Source organism: Lissotriton vulgaris, chromosome 5, assembly GCF_964263255.1.
Source record: "Lissotriton vulgaris chromosome 5, aLisVul1.2, whole genome shotgun sequence".
In the NCBI taxonomy this organism is placed as follows: domain Eukaryota; kingdom Metazoa; phylum Chordata; class Amphibia; order Caudata; family Salamandridae; genus Lissotriton; species Lissotriton vulgaris.
In genome coordinates this window covers 1,719,086,646-1,719,108,341 of record NC_141693.1, presented here as the reverse complement: position 1 = coordinate 1,719,108,341, position 21,696 = coordinate 1,719,086,646, and the positions used below count along the sequence as shown (strand labels likewise).

The following is a 21,696-nucleotide window of genomic DNA, read 5'->3' as shown; positions in this document are numbered from 1 at the left end:
ATGAGACAGAAATGATTGATTTACGTTTTTAAAACATCTCAACAAAAAAATTAAAATACATGAAACATGAAAATATCATTTTAAATGCCTCCAATTTTGTAGTCAGTTCTGAAATCATGCAATTTAAGAAGGCAAAACTATTTTTTTTGCCAATTCCCTGTGTCAAATGACCAGTTTTTGCACTCCAATGGTGAAAGAGTGCTGGCTCCTCCAATGGCCACTAATGTGGTAAATGGACATTGACCAATGTGGTCAATGGACATTGACCACCAGTGTGGGCTCTTCGTACTGCCCAGCAGTCCATTTTGTATATACTGCTTACCCATGCCAGTAAGCCAGAAATTCTTTATTCAGTCAAATACTGACCATAGAAGCACAAGATAAAAACAACACATGTTAAAACCCAATCAAGAAACCCCCAAACCACGATTTAAATTCATTAAAAGGTCACAGTGGCCTAAACCACTAAGAATTAAAAGTTACAATTTTATAAATCATATTCTTTCCTCAGTTTCAAAGCAATAATTATGTAATCTAAAACAGAGAAGCAAATTGTTGGGGGTAGACCAACATTGTAAAAAATGTCAACCTTCTTGATATGCCTTTAAATTCATAATGCTTAAAATGGGATGCGTAAAAAAGAGACTCATAAGGAACAATACATGGCATGGTGAGCAAAAAAACGATGGATTTAGGCCCAGATCTCTGTACTGGGGTGAATGTATGGCATTGTTATGCATTCTGTCCATCACCTGTTGTTTTTTGCATTTGTCACCCCGAGTGAGACGGGTATGCTCAGACGTGAGTCCTGTGCTCTCCATGCCACTGGAATCAAGCTATCTAGGCTGATGAGGGCTGAAAGCCTGAAACCGGTCCTTGGATGCTTGTTTCCAGTCGAGGGAGGACCTGGCTTGGCAGTTCGGGCTGGACTGTTCCCATGGGGCACAGGGTCAAGACTGATTTGCATATGGCTGGGTTAAAACTGGAATGGCATGGTGAGCAAAAGAACGATGGATTTAGGCCCAGATCTCTGTACTGGGGTGCATGTATGACATTGTTCTGCATTATGTCCATCACCTGTTGTTTTTTGCATTTGTCACCCCGAGTGAGACGGGTTTTCTCAGACCTGAGTCCCGTGCTCTCCATGCCACTGGAATCAAGCTATCCAGGTTGATGAGGGCTGAAAGCCCGAAACCGGTCCTTGGATGCTTGTTTCCAGTCCAGGGAGGACCTGGCTTGGCAGTTCGGGCTGGACTGTTCCCATGGGGCACAGGGTCAAGACTGATTTGCAAATGGCTGGGTTCAAACTGGAATGGCATGGTGAGCAATAAAATGATGGATTTAGGCCCAGATCTCTGTACTTGGGTGAATGTATGACATTGTTCTGCATTCTGTCCATCACCTGTTGCTTTTTGTAATAAGGCGTCGTAGCACAACCGGGAGGCACTCAGCCGCCCGGTTGGGACCCCATTGATGAAGCATGACACCAACCAGGTTGGTGTGTGAGGAGTCTTTTAAGAACACCTAATGGGTTCATGTTCATCTTACTACTGAGAGTGATCTAATTACATACGCATAGTGGGTCCGTCCACATTGTTTAAGTCTTGTACTGATTTGGGGAAGGGACGTACCCCTATACAATATTTTCCCTAGCTCTCCCTTTGATTTTGTATTTTATGAATGATTTACCATGGTCAATATTCAAACTTAAGTTCCCCATAAAAACTTTAAAAACATATAAAAGTGCAAGCACTAGCCCGTTTACTGTAATAACCTCAGAATGTCACTTGTGTCTTCGTTTCACACTGCCAGCCACAGCCTTTTCCTCACTGTTCACACCAACACCAGCTCCTCACGTTGCCCAAAGGTGAGGCTCTTATACTGCCTCTTATGCCGTCTTCTCATGGAGCCCACCCCTCCCAAAGTGAATCAACTATGTTGCCTCCCTCTGCTTCAGTTCAAGCTCCTCAAGGTGCCCACTAGTTCAAGCTTTTCAGTCTGCTGATGAGTGCCTGTTCCTTACACTATCTGCTAGTGCAGGGACTTCACACTGCCCACCTGTGCAGGCTCCTCACACTGTTCACCAATGCAGGATCCTCACAGTGTGCACCTGTGCAAGTTCCTCACACTGTTCACCAGTGCAAGCTCCGCACAGTTACCACCAATGCAGGCTCCTCACCGTGTGCACCTGTGCAAGTTCCTCACACTGTTCACCAGTGCAAGCTCCGCACAGTTACCACCAATGCAGGCTCCTCACCGTATCCACCTGTGCAGGCTCCTCCCACCAGAGCAGGATCTTCACACTACTCAACAGTGAAGTGTCTTTACACGGTCCACCAGTGTACTCTCCTCCCATTGTCCAACAGTGCAACCGCCTCACACTGTCCACCCATGCAGGCTCCTCACACTGCCCACCCATGCAGGCTCCTCACACTGTTCACCCATGCAGGCTCCTCACACTGCCCACCCGTGCAGGTTCCTCACACTGTTCACCCATGTAGGATCCTCACACTGTTCACCCGTGCAGGCTCCTCACACTACCCACCCATGCAAGCTCCTCACACTGTTCACCCATGCAAGCTCCTCACACTGTTCACCCGTGCAGGCTCCTCACACTGTTCACCCGTGCAGGTTCCCCACACTGTTCACCCGTGCAGGATCCTCACACTGCCCACCCGTGCAGGCTCCTCACACTGTTCACCCGTGCAGGCTCCTCACACTGTTCACCCGTGCAGGCTCCTCACACTGTTCACCCGTGCAGGCTCCTCACACTGTTCACCCGTGCAGGATCCTCACACTGCCCACCTGTGCAGGCTCCTCACACTGTTCACCCATGCAGGCTCCCCACACTGTTCACCCGTGCAGGCTCCTCACACTGTTCACCCATGCAGGATCCCCACAGTGTGCACCTGTGCATGTTTCTCACAATGTTCACCCGTGCAGGCTCCTCACACTGTTCACCCGTGCAGGTTCCTCACACTGTTCACCCGTGCAGGATCCTCACGCTGCCCACCTGTGCAGGCTCCTCACACTGCCCACCCGTGCAGGCTCCTCACACTGTTCACCCGTGCAGGCTCCTCACACTGTTCACCCGTGCAGGTTCCTCGCACTGTTCACCCGTGCAGGATCCTCACACTGCCCACCTGTGCAGGCTCCTCACACTGTTCACCCGTGCAGGCTCCCCACACTGTTCACCCGTGCAGGCTCCTCACACTGTTCACCCGTGCAGGCTCCTCACACTGTTCACCCGTGCAGGCTCCTCACACTGTTCACCAATGCAGGATCCTCACAGTGTGCACCTGTGCACGTTTCTCACACTGTTCACCATTGCAAGCTCCGCCCAATCACCGCTAATGCAGGTTGCTCACACTGTCCACCCGGGCAGGCTCCTCCCACTGTCTACCAGAGCAGGATCTTCACTGCGCACCAGTGAAGTGTCTTCACATGGTCCACCAGTGTGCTCTCCTCACACTGCCCACCCATGCAGGCTCCTCACACTGTCCACCAATGCTTACTCCTCCTAGTCTCACCAGTGAAGGCTCCTCACACTGTCCACCAATGCTGTCTCCTCCTAGTCTCACCAGTGCAGGCTCCTCACACTGTCCACCAATGCTGTCTCCACCTAGTCTCACCAGTGCAGGCTCTTCACACTGTCCATCAATGCTGTTTCCTCCTAGTCTCACCAGTGAAGGCTCCTCACACTGTCCACCAATGCTGTCTCCTCCTAGTCTCACCAGTGTAGGCTCCTCACACTGTCCTTCAATGCTGTCTCCTCCTAGTCTCACCAATGCAGGTCCCTCACATTGTCCAACAATACTGTCTCCTCCTAGTCTCACCAGTGCAGGTCCCTCACATTGTCCACCAATGCTGTCTCCTCCTAGTCCCACCAGTGCAGGTCCCTCACATTGTCCCACAATGCTATCCCCTCCTAGTCTCACCAGTGCAGGTCCCTCACACTGTCCATCAATGCTGTCTCCTCCTAGTCTCACTAGTGCAAGTCTCTCACACTGTCCATCAATGCTGTCTCCCCCTTGTCTCACTAATGCAGGTCCCTCACACTGTCCATCAATGCTGTCTCCTCCTAGTCTCACTAATGCAGGTCCCTCACACTGTCCATCAATGGTGTCTCCTCCTAGTCTCACTAGTGCAGGTCTCTCACTTAGTCCATCAATGCTGTCTCCTCCTAGTCTCACTAATGCAGGTCCCTCACACTGTCCATCAATGCTGTCTCCTCCTAGTCTCACCTGTGAAGTCTCCTCACACTGTCCACCAATGCTGTCTCCTCGTAGTCTCACCAGTGCAGGTCCCTCACATTGTCCATCAATGCTGTCTCCTCCTAGTCTCACCAGTGCAGATCCCTCACATTGTCCATCAATGGTGTCTCCTCCTAGTCTCACTAGTGCAGGTCCCTCAATTTGTCCATCAATGCGGTCTCCTCCTAGTCTCACTAATGCAGGTCCCTCACACTGTCCATCAATGCTGTCTCCTCCTAGTCTCACTTGTGCAGGTCCCTCACATTGTCCATCAATGATGTCTCCTCCTAGTCTCACTAATGCAGGTCCCTCACGTTGTCCATCAATGCTGTCTCCTCCTAGTCTCACTTATGCAGGTCCCTCACACTGTCCATCAATTCTGTCTCCTGCTAGTCTCACTAGTGCAGGTCCCTCACATTGTCCATCAATGCTGTCTCCTCCTAGTCTCACCTGTGCAGGGTCCTCACACTGTCCTTCAATGCTGTCTCCTCCTAGTCTCACCTGTGCAGGCTCCTCACACTGTCCCGCAAGGGTGTCTCCTCCTAGACTCACCTGTGCAGGGTCCTCACACTGTCCTTCAATGCTGTCTCCTCCTAGTCTCACCTGTGCAGGCTCCTCACACTGTCCATCAAGGGTGTCTCCTCCTAGTCTCACCTGTGCAGGTCCCTCACACTGTCCATCAATGCTGTCTCCTCCTAGTCTCACTAATGCAGGTCCCTCACACTGTCTATCAATGCTGTCTCCTCCTGGTCTCACCAGTGCAAGTCCCTCACACTGTCCATCAATGGTGTCTCCCCACATCAAAGCCATCAGCCTCCCTCCCACAGGCTTCCCCAGCGTGCGCAGTGCGCGCTGGCCTCACTTCTCCTCCCCCCTAATTGCTTTTTTTCACGGCCGCCAGGCCGTGAGCTACATCAAAGGGTTCGGCTCCCGACCCCCTGCTTCATGGACGCTTATCAGGCCACCAGTAGCTGGGTACTTCCTATGTCGAGAAATGCAGTGTTGGGAGATCGCCCGCGTCCACTTTTCATTTCCTCTGCTGCAACTTTCACGGCCGCCAGACCGTGTCTCGTTTTAACTTGTGTTCTCCTCCCACCAGTGTACTTTTTTTTATTTTAAACTTGTTTGACGCCCTTTCGTTCTCCCACCCCTTGCTCGCATTTTTATTCACGGCCGGCCGCCGTACTTTCACTTTCACGGCCGCCAGGCCGTGTCTCGTTTTAACTTGTTCTGCCCATGCTTCTGATCCGTCCAGACTGTGTTGCTGGTATGGTCTCTTTTTCTGCGTTCCCGCTGCCTGTAGCTCTCCTAAAAGTAGTTGGGTACTTCCTATGTCGAGAAATGCAGTGTTGGGAGATCGCCCGCGTCCACTTTTCATTACCTCTGCTGCAACCTTCACGGCCCCTAGGCCGTGTCTCGTTTTAACTTGTGTTCTCCTCCCCCCAGTGTACTTTTTTTATTTTAAACTTGTTTGACGCCCTTTCGTTCTCCCACCCCTTGCTCACTTTTCACCGTGCCCCCCCACCTTCTCCTGGACAGTCCCCCCCAACCCGGTCCTTCCCTCCTTTACTGGCAATCCGACCCGATGACCTGTTGACTGGCCCATTATTCAATGTTTTCTACTGTTGGAAGTGTGCAGCATATGGTCTAATGTGCTCTGCATTTCTTTCAACACTGATGAAGTTTGTATCAGAACTTCTAGGCAAACGCTGTATTTAGCAAAACGTTAAATTGACAAAGCCCCTGCTGCGAGTTCACTGGCGCGCTTTACACCCTCCTCCTCGCATGACGTTACCCATCCGCATAACCACCAAGCCCATGCCACCTTCGCCCGCTTGAACCTCCCACTCCCTTGCAACTGCACTTTTCTTCTACCATTCAACCTCCATCACACCGCGACTTTGGTCCCCCGCTGCGTCATCCTGACCTCCCCCCATTCTGTGCCCCCCCCCCCCCGCAGTCCGGACGCCCTCCGCCTCAATGTTTTTTCCAGCCCTTTATGTAGTTTTGCATACTTGATTGGCTGTGAGTCTGTGTCTTCACAACCTCGGGGTGCAAGACTTCTGTCGGGGAACACTGTTGGTCTCATTAGAATGTAAGGTCCAAAATACAAGGGAAAGCAGAACAATTCAATTATTTAGTCGAGGGCGCTAAGGGCATAGTAGTGAAAAAAGTTTATTTATACACGTGTATTTGTTGTTGCCACCTACATCCATGCGAAGGGACAAGGGTTGCAAACTGCGTGAGGTGGCGCTTCAGGTGGCCACAACGTATAGCGTTTCATGGCAGATTTCCAAGTGCTGTAAATTCAAGCGCATCAATGTAATGTGACTTAGTCTGTCCGCCTCGAGAAGATCCAAGAGTGAGTTGCCTATAAGCCAGTTGATTGCATATGAAGACATGTATGTGAGTTACGTTTGGTGCTGTATTTTTATGTGTGTTCGTACGTATGTGGCTTTCATCCTAAACTTTTTTTATTTGTGCACATTCGTTCTGCAACTAAAGTGCTTTCTGCCAGACAAAACAGTGATAGTTCGATTTGCTATTACTACTGATATGCTTTATTACAAATGACACAAAACAATGTTAAACAATGCTATAGGTGTCACATTTGCAAATTCTATAAATATTGGCATTTACAATAACAAAATTAAAACGTAAAAAATTATTAGATTTACAAGACCAATAGCTCCAACTCTTCTAATGCGAGACCTATTGCATTTCCAATGCTTGTTATAAGTGGGTGGGATTTGGTCGGCCGCCGGCCACCGGCCATCCTCCGCTCACACCCACCGTGACGCATGACGGCCGGGGGCCGTCTTGAGCATGCAAGGGGTTAAGGACCTGCTCCAAATACCTATGTTTAACCTGCATATCACTCATGTGAGCGATGGAAGCGTGGACTGGTCTGCGCTGCTCAAGTCTTTTTGCTGGAAATGAACAATTGCACTTGCTGCTTTCTGTGAGGGAGAGAAGCTTGCTTTCCTATTGTCAGGCTGTTCCTGTTCTGTGAGAAAGCAAAGCTTGCACGGCTGCTACCGGATCTGTACATGTCCTGTGATGGGAAGTGCTTACCCTGCTGCTGCCCGAGGTGTGCCTTTCCTCTGAAGGACTCTAGCTTGCACTGTTCCTGTGCAAGGTGCATCTGTTCTAGGATGAAGAGGTGCTTCCATAGCTGCTGCCTCATCTTACGAAAAAACAAAACATATCTTGAATTCCCTTGCATCAGGGTCAGACTGGCCTATAGGTCAATGAGGCAGTGATCGAAGGGCTGGTCAGACAGGTAAGTGAGTGGGCAGGTGGTTTGTCAGCCTGTTTTATGCTCTGGTGGACCTGTTTTTATTGTTGATTACCCAAGTATCGCCAAAAATATTGCCTGCAGCAAGCAAAAATGAATGCAGCCTCCCGTACCTTACAAAACACATCCACAGGGTGTCTTTACAAGTTGCAAACTGACCCAATTTGGCAAACTTGGGCTACTTTTTTGGCTATCTGATTCGCCAATGGGGGTTACAATTATTTTGGTGATAGGTGAGAACTCATTGCCCCACGCGGGTACTCGAATGGATGCTAATTTCATGAGAGGTTTGGCTGCTTCTTCCAGGAGAATGAGGCCAGGGATCGGGGAGACAGAGAAGCACGCGAATGAGAGACAGCAATGTGGAGCATGGGGTGAGAAGCACACAAATGAGTGGAGACAAATGAGAGAAACACGGGGCCACAAAAACAAACTGGCAAAAGAGGGCAACATGAGTGGGGGTGGGGGAACAGAAGAACATGGATGAGAGAGCACCTGGGACACAAAGGCAATATGAGTGTGGGTGAATGCAGCGGCATAGCCTGGGTTTCCAGCGTCTGGGGAAGGCACCTTTCTTTTAAAATTATGCACCCCTAAGAATTTTGCACCCGGGGCAACCACATCTCTGCCCCTCCCCCCAACCCCCGCCCCCCCTACGCTATGCCACTGTTTGAATGACAGTAGCATAAGGATCAGACAGCATCATGGAACATGGGGGCAGGCAAGCACATGTGGGAGATACATTTGAAACACATGCACTCATTGTATAAATAAATAATAGCTCCCAAAATGTGAGTAGTGGAAGTAGAAAAAAGCTTCCACTATGGTCCAGGGGAGTGGCAAGCACAAGAAGAGGAAGTAAATCCCACAAAAGCTAACAAATAAGAACCAAGCAAACCGCTTGCTGGTGGCTGAACGCCCTCGGAAGCCCACCTACCCCCTCAGACCACGCTATGAACCTCGGCATTGTACTCGACTCATCACTCACCATGAACCGACAGGTCAACGCCATCACCTCCAGCTGCTTCAGCACCCTCCGCATCCTCCGCAAGACCTTCAAGTGGATCCCCCCTGAGTCAAGGAAGACAGTCACCCACGCACTCATCATCAGCAGACTGGATTATTGAAACACACTCTACGCCGGCATCAACAAGTCCCTACTCCGCAAACTCCAGACAATACAGAACACCGCCGCCAGACTTGTCTTCGGGATCCCCTGACACCAACACATCCGTCAACACCTACGAAGTCTCCACTGGCTCACCGTGGAGAAAAGAGTCACTTTTAAAATCCTCACTCACACCAACACAACAACGGACCGAAATACCTCAACGACAGAATTAACTTCCACGCATCCAAAAGAAACCTCCCATCTTTCAACCTCGCACTGGCCGAAACCCCGCGCATCCACAGCACCAGAGCAGGTGGAAGATCCTTCTCACATTGCAGCCAAGACCTGGAATGAGCTACCAGCAGACATCAGATACGCCCCCTCCCTGAACACCTTCAGGAAGACCCACCAAACCTGGCTCTTCGGCTAAACAAATCGGCGCCCCTCCACCCACAGCGCCTTGAGACCCTCATGGGTGAGTTGTGCGCTTACAGTTCCCTGATTGATCGATTGGTTGAGCAAATGTGAGTGACAATACAGTCAACCGGTGATAATCAAGGGGCAGTCTCTAAACTCATTGTAAGCTAACCTTTTGCAACAAACTTCAGTGCATACACTGTTTTGGGCAAGAGCAAACAAAATGGCACCCACACCTACAAAACGGTACTGTTATTTTTATTTTACTCATGCTGCACAACATCTTGCTGATGCTGTACAATACAGCCAGGCAGCAGATTTTGGCAAAGCCGTATGGTCCGAAAGATGACACCCATAGACTTTGTCAATGCTTGTGTTTCTTCTAGGCTGTCGCTAGTTAAACACCGAGTGTAAGGAAGGGTAGGGATAGTCTTTCCATCCCAAACTATATCACTGCTAACTGGCTAACATCAACACTCTTCTGTAAAATAAACCAGCATGTTAAAGACATTATTTACCGGGCCAATGCCATCAGCAGCAGCTGAACACGTTAAAGAGACAGTAAGAAACTAAAAACAAAGTGCTGGCACCCCTCTTCCTGAGCCCATCCTCTGTATAGGGATTGCTGTGAGTTAGATGGGGCGCCTGTGATAGCACTGTGATCTGCCCGGGCTTGAACCGGTGCAGCGCGTGCTGCACACCCTGCTTCGCGGAGGCCACCAATCACAGACCTGAAAACTCTCTCCAGCTGGCGTCTGGGCAGCCATTTTCCAAGTATAAGCACGCGTTTCTACACAAATAGTGTAACGATCGCAGGAATACTTTAAAATACGCTTTTTGGAAAACATTATTAAATTGCACTGTGATTGCGCTGTAAGTACACAACCCTTCTGCTGCCACAGGCGCAATTCATAGTTAGTACAATACTTTCTTTTCACCGCTTTAAGTTAATTTGCTTTTCACCTGCTTCTTTCTCAGCGGATTTCTGTGCACTGATTTGCATTTATCTGAAAGGCGACGATTTGTCTGCGTAAGGACATTTTTGCCCGCTCATTCCACTATCCTACTTTACACCAGCGCCATGAGAATGGAGAACATGTGCACTCGGGAAGCAGATGTTTTACTGATATGGCCTGGGAGAGAAAGAGGTGCTGGTAGCATGAAGGGTATATCAGTGACAGGAAGAGACTGGCACAGAGAATAAGCCCTGGCACCAAACTAAAAGTGCCCCCGCCCCTCTTCGCGAATCAGATAGCTCAAAAGGTGGCCCAGAATTGCCAATCAGATTAGTTATGGTCTGATTTGACAGCACAGTTTATGCCAGACAATTATGTAATAATCACCAGGAGAGGGTTTATGGCTCCGCCCATATTGGGAGCCAGGAGCACATATGTGGGTGCTTCCACAAAAAAGTGCCTACCCTCCATGAACCTGTGTTCATTTTGTTTATTCAGTTGCCTAATCTTGTACTTTCTGGGGCACACATAACATTAGAATGCTATGAAACTATCGTAGATGACTAGATCATTTATGATGCTTTTCTCTAGCAGCAGCACAGATTGGAGGCGGGCAGTCACTAACTACATTGACTTTTAGGTCTGGCTTGGAAGTGCAACTGTCACCTGACCTTTTAATCCATACCAATGTTGTTAAACAGTTCTTTGCTTCCACACAACTACATATCAATTCCCATGCTATCTAGTTGTAATACTTAACATTTTCATACAACATTCCGGTAAAGCCATGCCTACTGGCATTATCAATGTATGGGTTCCAGAGTAGCGTGCTACTCACCGAAAAAGCACTTCAACACCCAATTAGGGGTAGCAAGCACTATATAAATGCAAACCTTTTTCACTTCTCTATCCCTCCACTATACTTCTTAATCCAAATAACTGACTAACATATCCACCACTCAAATTACTTTCATATTTTCACTACACTAATTCACCATAATCCTTTATGGGCTCCGAAGTAGCGTGCTACTCGCAGAAAAAGCACTTCAACACCCCATCAGGTGTAGCAAGCGCTATATAAATGCAAACCTTTTTCCCTTCTCTATCCCTCCACTATCCTTCTCAATCCAAATAGTTGACTAACATATCCACCACTCAAATTACTTTCATATTTTCATTATACTAATTCACCACTAATCTTTTATGGGTTCCGGAGTAGTGAGCTACTTGCCAAAAAAGTGCTTCGACGCCTCGTATGGGGTAGTAAGCACTATAGAAATGGAATTTCAATACAATGCTTGCTTTAAACTTGTAAAGACAAACTCTATAAGTGTTTTGCAAGATGAGGGAGAATGCATGCCTTTGTTCTTGCTGTAGCCAATGTTTGTGGTAATATCAAGGAAATTAGCAGCACAAGTAGGCTAGCAGACTATAAACAGGCCCACTAACAGCCAAACACTGACCTCTCGGACCAGCCCGCCTGACACTGCCTGACTGCCATACAGGATTGTCTGACCCTGGGCTGGTGAAGGCCTGAGAGAGTGAGAGAGGTGGAAATAGGTGGCTGCTGATGGGAGAGGAGGCAAAGGCAGAGGCGCTGTGAAAGGACAGGAGACAGGAGTGTTGAAAGGAGAACGAAGGGCAGTGACAAGAGAAAAGAGGCAGCGACCGGCTCGGGCTGCCGCAAGACAGGAGAGAGTGGGCAATGACTTAGACAGAGTGGCAGTGACAGGAAAGAACAGGTATTAACAGTGATTGCGAGAGAGAGGTGCAGTGGCGGGGAAAAGAGAGTCAGACAGCCGCCGTCGCCCCAGGTAAGCGCGATGGGGCAGGACGGGCCGCGGCAGGGGGGGAAGTCGACAGGTGACGGAATAGGTATTATTTATTTATTTAATTATACCTATTCCGTCGTCTTTCGACTTCCCCCCACCCCACCCGGCCTGGCCCCGCCACTCAGCGCTTACCCGTGCCGGCCGCCGCTGGAGTCAGAGGTAAGACTGCTGTTTTAAAATGAGACAGAAATGATTGATTTACGTTTTTAAAACATCTCAACAAAAAAATTAAAATACATGAAACATGAAAATATCATTTTAAATGCCTCCAATTTTGTAGTCAGTTCTGAAATCATGCAATTTAAGAAGGCAAAACAATTTTTTTTGCCAATTCCCTGTGTCAAATGACCAGTTTTTGCACTCCAATGGTGAAAGAGTGCTGGCTCCTCCAATGGCCACTAATGTGGTCAATGGACATTGACCACCAGTGTGGGCTCTTCGTACTGCCCAGTAGTCCATTTTGCATATGCTGCCTACCCATGCCAGTAAGCCAGAAATTCTTTATTCAGTCAAATACTGACCATAAAAGCACAAGGTAAAAACAACACATGTTAAAACCCAATCAAGAAACCCCCAAACCATGATTTAAATTCATTAAAATGTTACAGTGGGCCTATACCACTAAGAATTAAAAGTTACAATTTTATAAATCATATTCTTTCCTCAGTTTCAAAGCAACAATTGTGTAATCTAAAACAGAGAAGCAAATTGTTGGGGGTAGACCAACATTGTAAAAAATGTCAACCTTCTTGATATGCCTTTAAATTCATAATGCTTAAAATGGGATGCGTAAACAAGAGACTCATAAGGAACAATACATTGTGCAAAACAGCACAAAGAGCAATGTGGATTGATTGGAAATAGCCTCAAAAGGGCGACATGGAAGCTTAGCAAAGCAGGATCCTGCCCTAGGAAATGCTGCTAAAAAGTGAACCATTTTCAATCGTAAACGTGTGAGATAGAATCTATACTCAGCGTTAGTAATCCAGGTTAGGTATGGTTCCATCTCCATAGAGGTAGAAATAGGCACATACCTTACTACTGTGCCCATGTCGAGCACATTTACAATTCTAGCATTTTTTTCTCTTCCAGGAAATTTTCTGTTACCAACGCCTTAGACCTTGAGATAACACTACTTGGGCAATCAAAGCTATTGCTCAGACCCAAGCTGAAGAAGCTGCTTTTTGACATATGCCAACCAGGGAATTGCATCATTTGAATAGAGTTCATACAAACCTCTAATACCTTTCGCGAGAAACTAGTCTCGGAGGTAGACCATCGATTTAGCCACAGTCATAAAGGGACCAATCTAACTTGAGCCTCCAAATACCCAAGTTTCTGGTGTAAAATTAAGCTAGGCAAGGTTTTGGGGATGGCTACGAGTCTGCACAGGAGTGTATTTTCGGCAGTCTCAATGTCACCCCGGCCCGCATGTCCCCATACGCTGGCACTGTATGTTCCAATTATAAAACATATGCTTCAGTAGAGTGCAGACATCTCTCTCAGGGGCTTGTGTGCAAACCTTTTAGAGTCTGTAGATTACTTCACAAGAGGTCACCATCTTCTGAGTTCTCAACACAATTAATCTATCCCAACTTAATTTTGCTTCAAATAAAATGCCAGAATAATTAGAACTAGATACCTTAGTGATCGGGGTTGTACCAATAAAAAAACTTTTGGATCTTGTTTGCTTTGGGCCACGAGTCATTATGAATGATTTGGAGGAGACTTAAACAATGTGGACGGACCCACTATGTGTATGTAATTAGATCACTCTGAGTAGTAAGAAGAACATGGACCCATTAGGTGTTCTTGAAAGCCCCCTCACACACCAACCTGGTTGGTGTCATGCTTCATCATTGGGGTCCCAACCGGGCGGCGAGTGCCTCCCAGTTGTGCTACGACGCCTGATTACAGCGGAGCTGGTGTGCATAAATTTGATGTGAAATGAAGTATTTACAGTTAAAAATATCTCTGAGGATCCTTGAGGTCACACCGCCACACATACAGCAACTTACGGTAATAAATCCAGATTAGTTGCACTACACATTTTGTTTTAACCATATCCTGAGCCGCCATTATTAAAGTTATAGGCAAGGATCCTCAGAGATATTTTTAACTGTAAATACTTCACTTCACATCACATTTATGCACACCACCAGCTCCACTGTAATCAGGGCCGGACTGGGAACCACAACCCTGCAAAGGGCTCGGTCGGCCCCCTCCTCCCCACTCGGGGGGCGGGGGGGGTTGGAGGTGCTGGGGTCGGTTTTCGGCCAATTTTGGTACAGGGCCGATTTTGCAGCTAGGCTGAAAAAAAGGCCCTGTAACAAAAACGGCCCCCAGGGGCCCAAAACCAGCCCCCACCCATGCGGCGCACCAGGGGATTGCCCGGTGCCCGCTATGGCCAGTCCGGCCCAGCTGTAATAAAGCGTCGTGCAAAAACCACAGTTGATGGACAGAATGCAGAACAATGTCATACATTCACCCCAGTACAGAGATCTGGGCCTAAATCCATCGTTTTTTTGCACTCCACGCCACCCCAGTTCAGACACGGCCATATGCAAATCAGTCTGACCGTGTGCCTCATGGGAACAGTCCAGCCCGAACTACCAAGCCCTGCCTTCCCTGGACCGGAAACAAGCTTCCGAGGACCGTTTTCTGGCATTCCAGCCGTCTTCAGCCTGGCTTGCTTGAATCCAGTGGTGTGGAGTGCATGGGACTCACGTCTGAGCATACCCATCCCACTCGGGGTGACAAATGCAAAAGCCACAGTTGATGGACAGAATGCAGAACAATATCATACACTCACCCCAGTACAGATATCTGGGCCTAAATCCATCGTTTTTTTGCACTCCACACCACCCCAGTTCAGACACGGCCATATGCAAATCAGTCTGACCCTGTACCTCATGGGAACAGTCCAGCCCGAACTGCCAAGCCATGCCTTCCCTGGACCAGAAACAAGCTTCCGAGGACCGGTTTCTGGCATTCCAGCCGTCTTCAGCCCGGCGTGCTTGAATCCAGTGGTGTGGAGTGAATGGGACTCACGTCTAAGCATACCCATCAAAATGCAAAAACCACAGTTGATGGACAGAATACAGAACAATGTCCGCATGGGAATAGACGGGCATGCTCAGACGTGAGTCCTGTGCTCTCCATGCCACTGGAATCAAGCTATCCAGGCTGATGAGGGCTAAAAGCCCGAAAGCGGTCCTTGGATGCTTGTTTCCAGTCCAGGGAGGACCTGGCTTGGCAGTTCGGGCTGGACTGTTCCCATTGGGCACAGGGTTACGACTGATTTGCATATGGCTGAGTTCAACTGGAATGGCATGGTGAGCAAAAAAACGATGGATTTAGGCCCAGATCTCTGTACTGGGGTGAATGTATGACATTGTTCTGCATTCTGTCCATCACCTGTTGTTTTTTGCATTTTTCACCCTGAGTGAGACGGGTTTTCTCAGACCTGAGTCCCGTGCTCTCCATGCCACTGGAATCAAGCTATCCAGGCTGATGAGGGCTGAAAGCCCGAAACCGGTCCTTGGATGCTTGTTTCCAGTCCAGGGAGGACCTGGCTTGGCAGTTCGGGCTGGACTGTTCCCATGGGGCACAGGGTCAAGACTGATTTGCATATGGCTGGGTTCAAACTGGAATGGCATGGTGAGCAATAAAATGATGGATTTAGGCCCAGATCTCTGTACTTGGGTGAATGTATGACATTGTTCTGCATTCTGTCCATCACCTGTTGCTTTTTGTAATAAGGCGTCGTAGCACAACCGGGAGGCACTCAGCCGCCCGGTTGGGACCCCAATGATGAAGCATGACACCAACCAGGTTGGTGTGTGAGGAGTCTTTTAAGAACACCTAATGGGTTCATGTTCATCTTACTACTGAGAGTGATCTAATTACATACGCATAGTGGGTCCGTCCACATTGTTTAAGTCTTGTACTGATTTGGGGAAGGGACGTACCCCTATACAATATTTTCCCTAGCTCTCCCTTTGATTTTGTACTTTATGAATGATTTACCATGGTCAATATTCAAACTTAAGTTCCCCATAAAAACTTTAAAAACATATAAAAGTGCAAGCACTAGCCCGTTTACTGTAATAACCTCAGAATGTCACTTGTGTCTTCGTTTCACACTGCCAGCCACAGCCTTTTCCTCACTGTTCACACCAACACCAGCTCCTCACGTTGCCCAAAGGTGAGGCTCTTATACTGCCTCTTATGCCGTCTTCTCATGGAGCCCACCCCTCCCAAAGTGAATCAACTATGTTGCCTCCCTCTGCTTCAGTTCAAGCTCCTCAAGGTGCACACTAGTTCAAGCTTTTCAGACTGCTGATGAGTGCCTGTTCCTTACACTATCTGCTAGTGCAGGGACTTCACACTGTTCACCCGTGCAGGCTCCTCACACTGTTCACCAATGCAGGATCCTCACAGTGTGCACCTGTGCAAGTTCCTCACACTGTTCACCAGTGCAAGTTCCGCACAGTTACCACCAATGCAGGCTCCTCACCGTATCCACCTGTGCAGGCTCCTCCCACCAGAGCAGGACCTTCACACTACTCAACAGTGAAGTGTCTTTACATGGTGCACCAGTTGACTCTCCTCCCGTTGCCCAACAGTGCAACCTCCTCACTCTGTCCACCCATGCAGGCTCCTCACACTGTTCACCCGTGCAGGATCCTCACACTGCCCACCCACGCAGGCTCCTCACACTGTTCACCCATGCAGGCTCCTCACACTGTTCACCCATGCAGGATCCTCACACTGCCCACCCACGCAGGCTCCTCACACTGTTCACCCATGCAGGCTCCTCACACTGTTCACCCATGCAGGCTCCTCACACTGTTCACCCATGCAGGCTCCTCACACTGTTCACCCGTGCAGGCTCCTCACACTGTTCACCCATGCAGGATCCTCACCGTGAAGGCTCCCCACACTGTTCACCCATGCAGGCTCCTCACACTGCCCACCCGTGCAGGCTCCTCACACTGTTCACCCATGCAGGCTCCTCACACTGTTCACCCATGCAGGCTCCTCACACTGTTCACCAATGCAGGATCCTCACAGTGTGCACCTGTGCACGTTTCTCACACTGTTCACCAGTGCAAGCTCCGTCCAATCACCGCTAATGCAGGCTGCTCACACTGTCCACCCAGGCAGGCTCCTCCCACTGTCTACCAGAGCAGGATCTTCACACTGCTCACCAGTGAAGTGTCTTTACACGGTGCGCCAGTGCACTCTCCTCCCATTGCCCAACAGTGCAACCTTCTCACACTGTTCACCTGTTCAGGCTCCTCACACTGCCCACCCATGCAGGCTCCTCACACTGCCCACCCGTGCAGGTTCCTCACACTGCCCACCCGTGCAGGTTCCTCACACTGTTCACCCGTGCAGGTTCCTCACACTGTTCACCCGTGCAGGCTCCTCACACTGTTCACCCATGCAGGCTCCTCACACTACCCACCCATGCAAGCTCCTCACACTGTTCACCCGTGCAGGCTCCTCACACTGTTCACCCGTGCAGGTTCCTCACACTGTTCACCCGTGCAGGTTCCTCACACTGTTCACCCGTGCAGGATCCTCACACTGCCCACCTGTGCAGGCTCCCCACACTGTTCACCCGTGCAGGCTCCTCACACTGTTCACCCGTGCAGGCTCCCCACACTGTTCACCCGTGCAGGCTCCTCACACTGTTCACCCGTGCAGGCTCCTCACACTGTTCACCCGTGCAGGCTCCCCACACTGTTCACCCGTGCAGGCTCCTCACACTGTTCACCCATGCAGGATCCCCACAGTGTGCACCTGTGCATGTTTCTCACAATGTTCACCCGTGCAGGCTCCTCAAACTATTCACCTGTGCAGGCTCCTCACACTGCCCACCCGTGCAGGCTCCTCACACTGTTCACCCGTGCAGGCTCCTCACACTGTTCACCAATGCAGGATCCTCACAGTGTGCACCTGTGCAAGTTCCTCACACTGTTCACCAGTGCAAGTTCCGCACAGTTACCACCAATGCAGGCTCCTCACCGTATCCACCTGTGCAGGCTCCTCCCACCAGAGCAGGACCTTCACACTACTCAACAGTGAAGTGTCTTTACATGGTGCACCAGTTGACTCTCCTCCCGTTGCCCAACAGTGCAACCTCCTCACTCTGTCCACCCATGCAGGCTCCTCACACTGTTCACCCGTGCAGGATCCTCACACTGTTCACCCATGCAGGATCCTCACCGTGAAGGCTCCCCACACTGTTCACCCGTGCAGGATCCTCACACTATTCACCTGTGCAGGATCCTCACAGTGTGCACCTGTGCACGTTTCTCACACTGTTCACCAGTGCAAGCTCCGCCCAATCACCGCTAATGCAGGTTGCTCACACTGTCCACCAGGGCAGGCTCCTCCCACTGTCTACCAGAGCAGGATCTTCACTGCTCACCAGTGAAGTGTCTTCACATGGTCCACCAGTGTGCTCTCCTCACAATGCCCAACAGTGCAACCTCCTCACACTGCCCACCCATGCAGGCTCCTCACACTGTCCACCAATGCTTACTCCTCCTAGTCTCACCAGTGAAGGCTCCTCACACTGTCCACCAATGTTGTCTCCTCCTAGTCTCACCAGTGCAGGCTCCTCACACTGTCCACCAATGCTGTCTCCACCTAGTCTCACCAGTGCAGGCTCTTCACACTGTCCATCAATGCTGTTTCCTCCTAGTTTCACCAGTGAAGGCTCCTCACACTGTCCACCAATGCTGTCTCCTCCTAGTCTCACCAGTGTAGGCTCCTCACACTGTCCTTCAATGCTGTATCCTCCTAGTCTCACTAGTGCAGGTCCCTCACACTGTCCATCAATGCTGTCTCCTCCTAGTCTCACTAGTGCAAGTCTCTCACACTGTCCATCAATGCTGTCTCCCCCTTGTCTCATTAATGCAGGTCCCTCACACTGTCCATCAATGCTGTCTCCTCCTAGTCTCACTAATGCAGGTCCCTCACGCTGTCCATCAATGGTGTCTCCTCCTAGTCTCACTAGTGCAGGTCCCTCACTTAGTCCATCAATGCTGTCTCCTCCTAGTCTCACTAATGCAGGTCCCTCACACTGTTCATCAATGCTGTCTCCTCCTAGTCTCACCTGTGAAGTCTCCTCACACTATCCACCAATGCTGTCTCCTCCTAGTCTCACCAGTGCAGGTCCCTCACATTGTCCATCAATGCTGTCTCCTTCTAGTCTCACCAGTGCAGATCCCTCACATTGTCCATCAATGGTGTCTCCTCCTAGTCTCACTAGTGCAGGTCCCTCAATTTGTCCATCAATGCTGTCTCCTCCTAGTCTCACCAGTGCAGATCCCTCACATTGTCCATCAATGGTGTCTCCTCCTAGTCTCACTAGTGCAGGTCCCTCAATTTGTCCATCAATGCGGTCTCCTCCTAGTCTCACTAATGCAGGTCCCTCACACTGTCCATCAACGCTGTCTCCTCCTAGTCTCACTTGTGCAGGTCCCTCACATTGTCCATCAATGCTGTCTCCTCCTAGTCTCACTAATGCAGGTCCCTCACGCTGTCCATCAATGCTGTCTCCTCCTAGTCTCACTTATGCAGGTCCCTCACACTGTCCATCAATTCTGTCTCCTGCTAGTCTCACTAGTGCAGGTCCCTCACATTGTCCATCAATGCTGTCTCCTCCTAGTCTCACCTGTGCAGGCTCCTCACACTGTCCTTCAATGCTGTCTCCTCCTAGTCTCACCTGTGCAGGCTCCTCACACTGTCCGTCAATGGTGTCTCCTCCTAGTCTCACCTGTGCAGGTCCCTCACACTGTCCATCAATGCTGTCTCCTCCTAGTCTCACTAATGCAGGTCCCTCACACTGTCTATCAATGCTGTCTCCTCCTAGTCTCACCAGTGCAAGTCCCTCGCACTGTCCATCAATGCTGTCTCCTCCTAGTCTCACTAGTGCAGGTCCCTCACACTGTCCATCAATGCTGTCTCCTCCTAGTCTCACCAGTGCAGGCTCCTCACACTGTCCACCAATGCTGTCTCCTCCTAGTCTCACCAGTGCAGGTCCCTCACATTGTCCATCAATGCTGTCTCCTTCTAGTCTCACCAGTGCAGATCCCTCACATTGTCCATCAATGGTGTCTCCTCCTAGTCTCACTAGTGCAGGTCCCTCAATTTGTCCATCAATGCTGTCTCCTCCTAGTCTCACCAGTGCAGATCCCTCACATTGTCCATCAATGGTGTCTCCTCCTAGTCTCACTAGTGCAGGTCCCTCAATTTGTCCATCAATGCGGTCTCCTCCTAGTCTCACTAATGCAGGTCCCTCACACTGTCCATCAATGCTGTCTCCTCCTAGTCTCACTTGTGCAGGTCCCTCACATTGTCCATCAATGCTGTCTCCTCCTAGTCTCACTAATGCAGGTCCCTCACGCTGTCCATCAATGCTGTCTCCTCCTAGTCTCACTTATGCAGGTCCCTCACACTGTCCATCAATTCTGTCTCCTGCTAGTCTCACTAGTGCAGGTCCCTCACATTGTCCATCAATGCTGTCTCCTCCTAGTCTCACCTGTGCAGGCTCCTCACACTGTCCTTCAATGCTGTCTCCTCCTAGTCTCACCTGTGCAGGCTCCTCACACTGTCCGTCAATGGTGTCTCCTCCTAGTCTCACCTGTGCAGGTCCCTCACACTGTCCATCAATGCTGTCTCCTCCTAGTCTCACTAATGCAGGTCCCTCACACTGTCTATCAATGCTGTCTCCTCCTAGTCTCACCAGTGCAAGTCCCTCGCACTGTCCATCAATGCTGTCTCCTCCTAGTCTCACTAGTGCAGTTCCCTCACACTGTCCATCAATGCTGTCTCCTCCTAGTCTCACCAGTGCAGGCTCCTCAGACTGTCCTTCAATGCTGTCTCCTCCTAGTCTCACCAGTGCAAGTCCCTCACACTGTCCATCAATGCTGTCTCCTCCTAGTCTCACTAGTGCAGGTTCCCTCACACTGTCCATCAATGGTGTCTCCTCCTAGTCTCACATGTGCAGGTCCCTCACACTGTCCATCAATGCTGTCTCCTCCTAGTCTCACTAATGCAGGTCCCTCACACTGTCTATCAATGCTGTCTCCTCCTAGTCTCACCAGTGGAAGTCCCTCACACTGTCCATCAATGCTGTCTCCTCCTAGTCTCACTAGTGCAGGTCCCTCACTTTGTCCATCAATGGTGTCTCCTCCTAGTCTCACTAATGCAGGTCCCTCACACTGTCCATCAATGGTGTCTCCTCCTAGTCTCACTAGTGCAGGTCCCTCACACTGTCCATCAATGGTGTCTCCTCCTAGTCTCACTAGTGCAAGTCCCTCACACTGTCCATCAATGCTGTCTCCTCCTAGTCTCACTAGTGCAGGTCCCTCACACTGTCCATCAATGGTGTCTCCTCCTAGTCTCACTAGTGCAGGTCCCTCACACTGTCCATCAATGGTGTCTCCTCCTAGTCTCACCTGTGCAGGTCCCTCACACTGTCCACCAATGCTGTCTCCTCCTAGTCTCACCAGTGCAGGTCCCTCACACTGTCTATCAATGCTGTCTCCTCCTAGTCTCACCAGTGCAAATCCCTCACACTGTCCATCAATGCTGTCTCCTCCTAGTCTCACTAGTGCAGGTCCCTCACTTTGTCCATCAATGCTGTCTCCTCCTATTCTCACTAGTGCAGGTCCCTCACACTGTCCATCAATGATGTCTCCTCCTAGTCTCACTAATGCAGGTCCCTCACACTGTCTATCAATGCTGTCTCCTCCTAGTCTCACCAATGCAAGTCCCTCACACTGTCCATCAATGCTGTCTCCTCCTA

The 21,696-nt window shown here is 49.8% G+C and overlaps 1 protein-coding gene across 2 annotated transcripts in view; it reads right to left on the bottom strand.

The window, feature by feature from the left end:
• Positions 1-21,696, bottom strand: part of SLC4A1 (solute carrier family 4 member 1 (Diego blood group)) — a 191,986-nt gene that overhangs the window by 111,671 nt on the left and 58,619 nt on the right. The window lies entirely within an intron of this gene.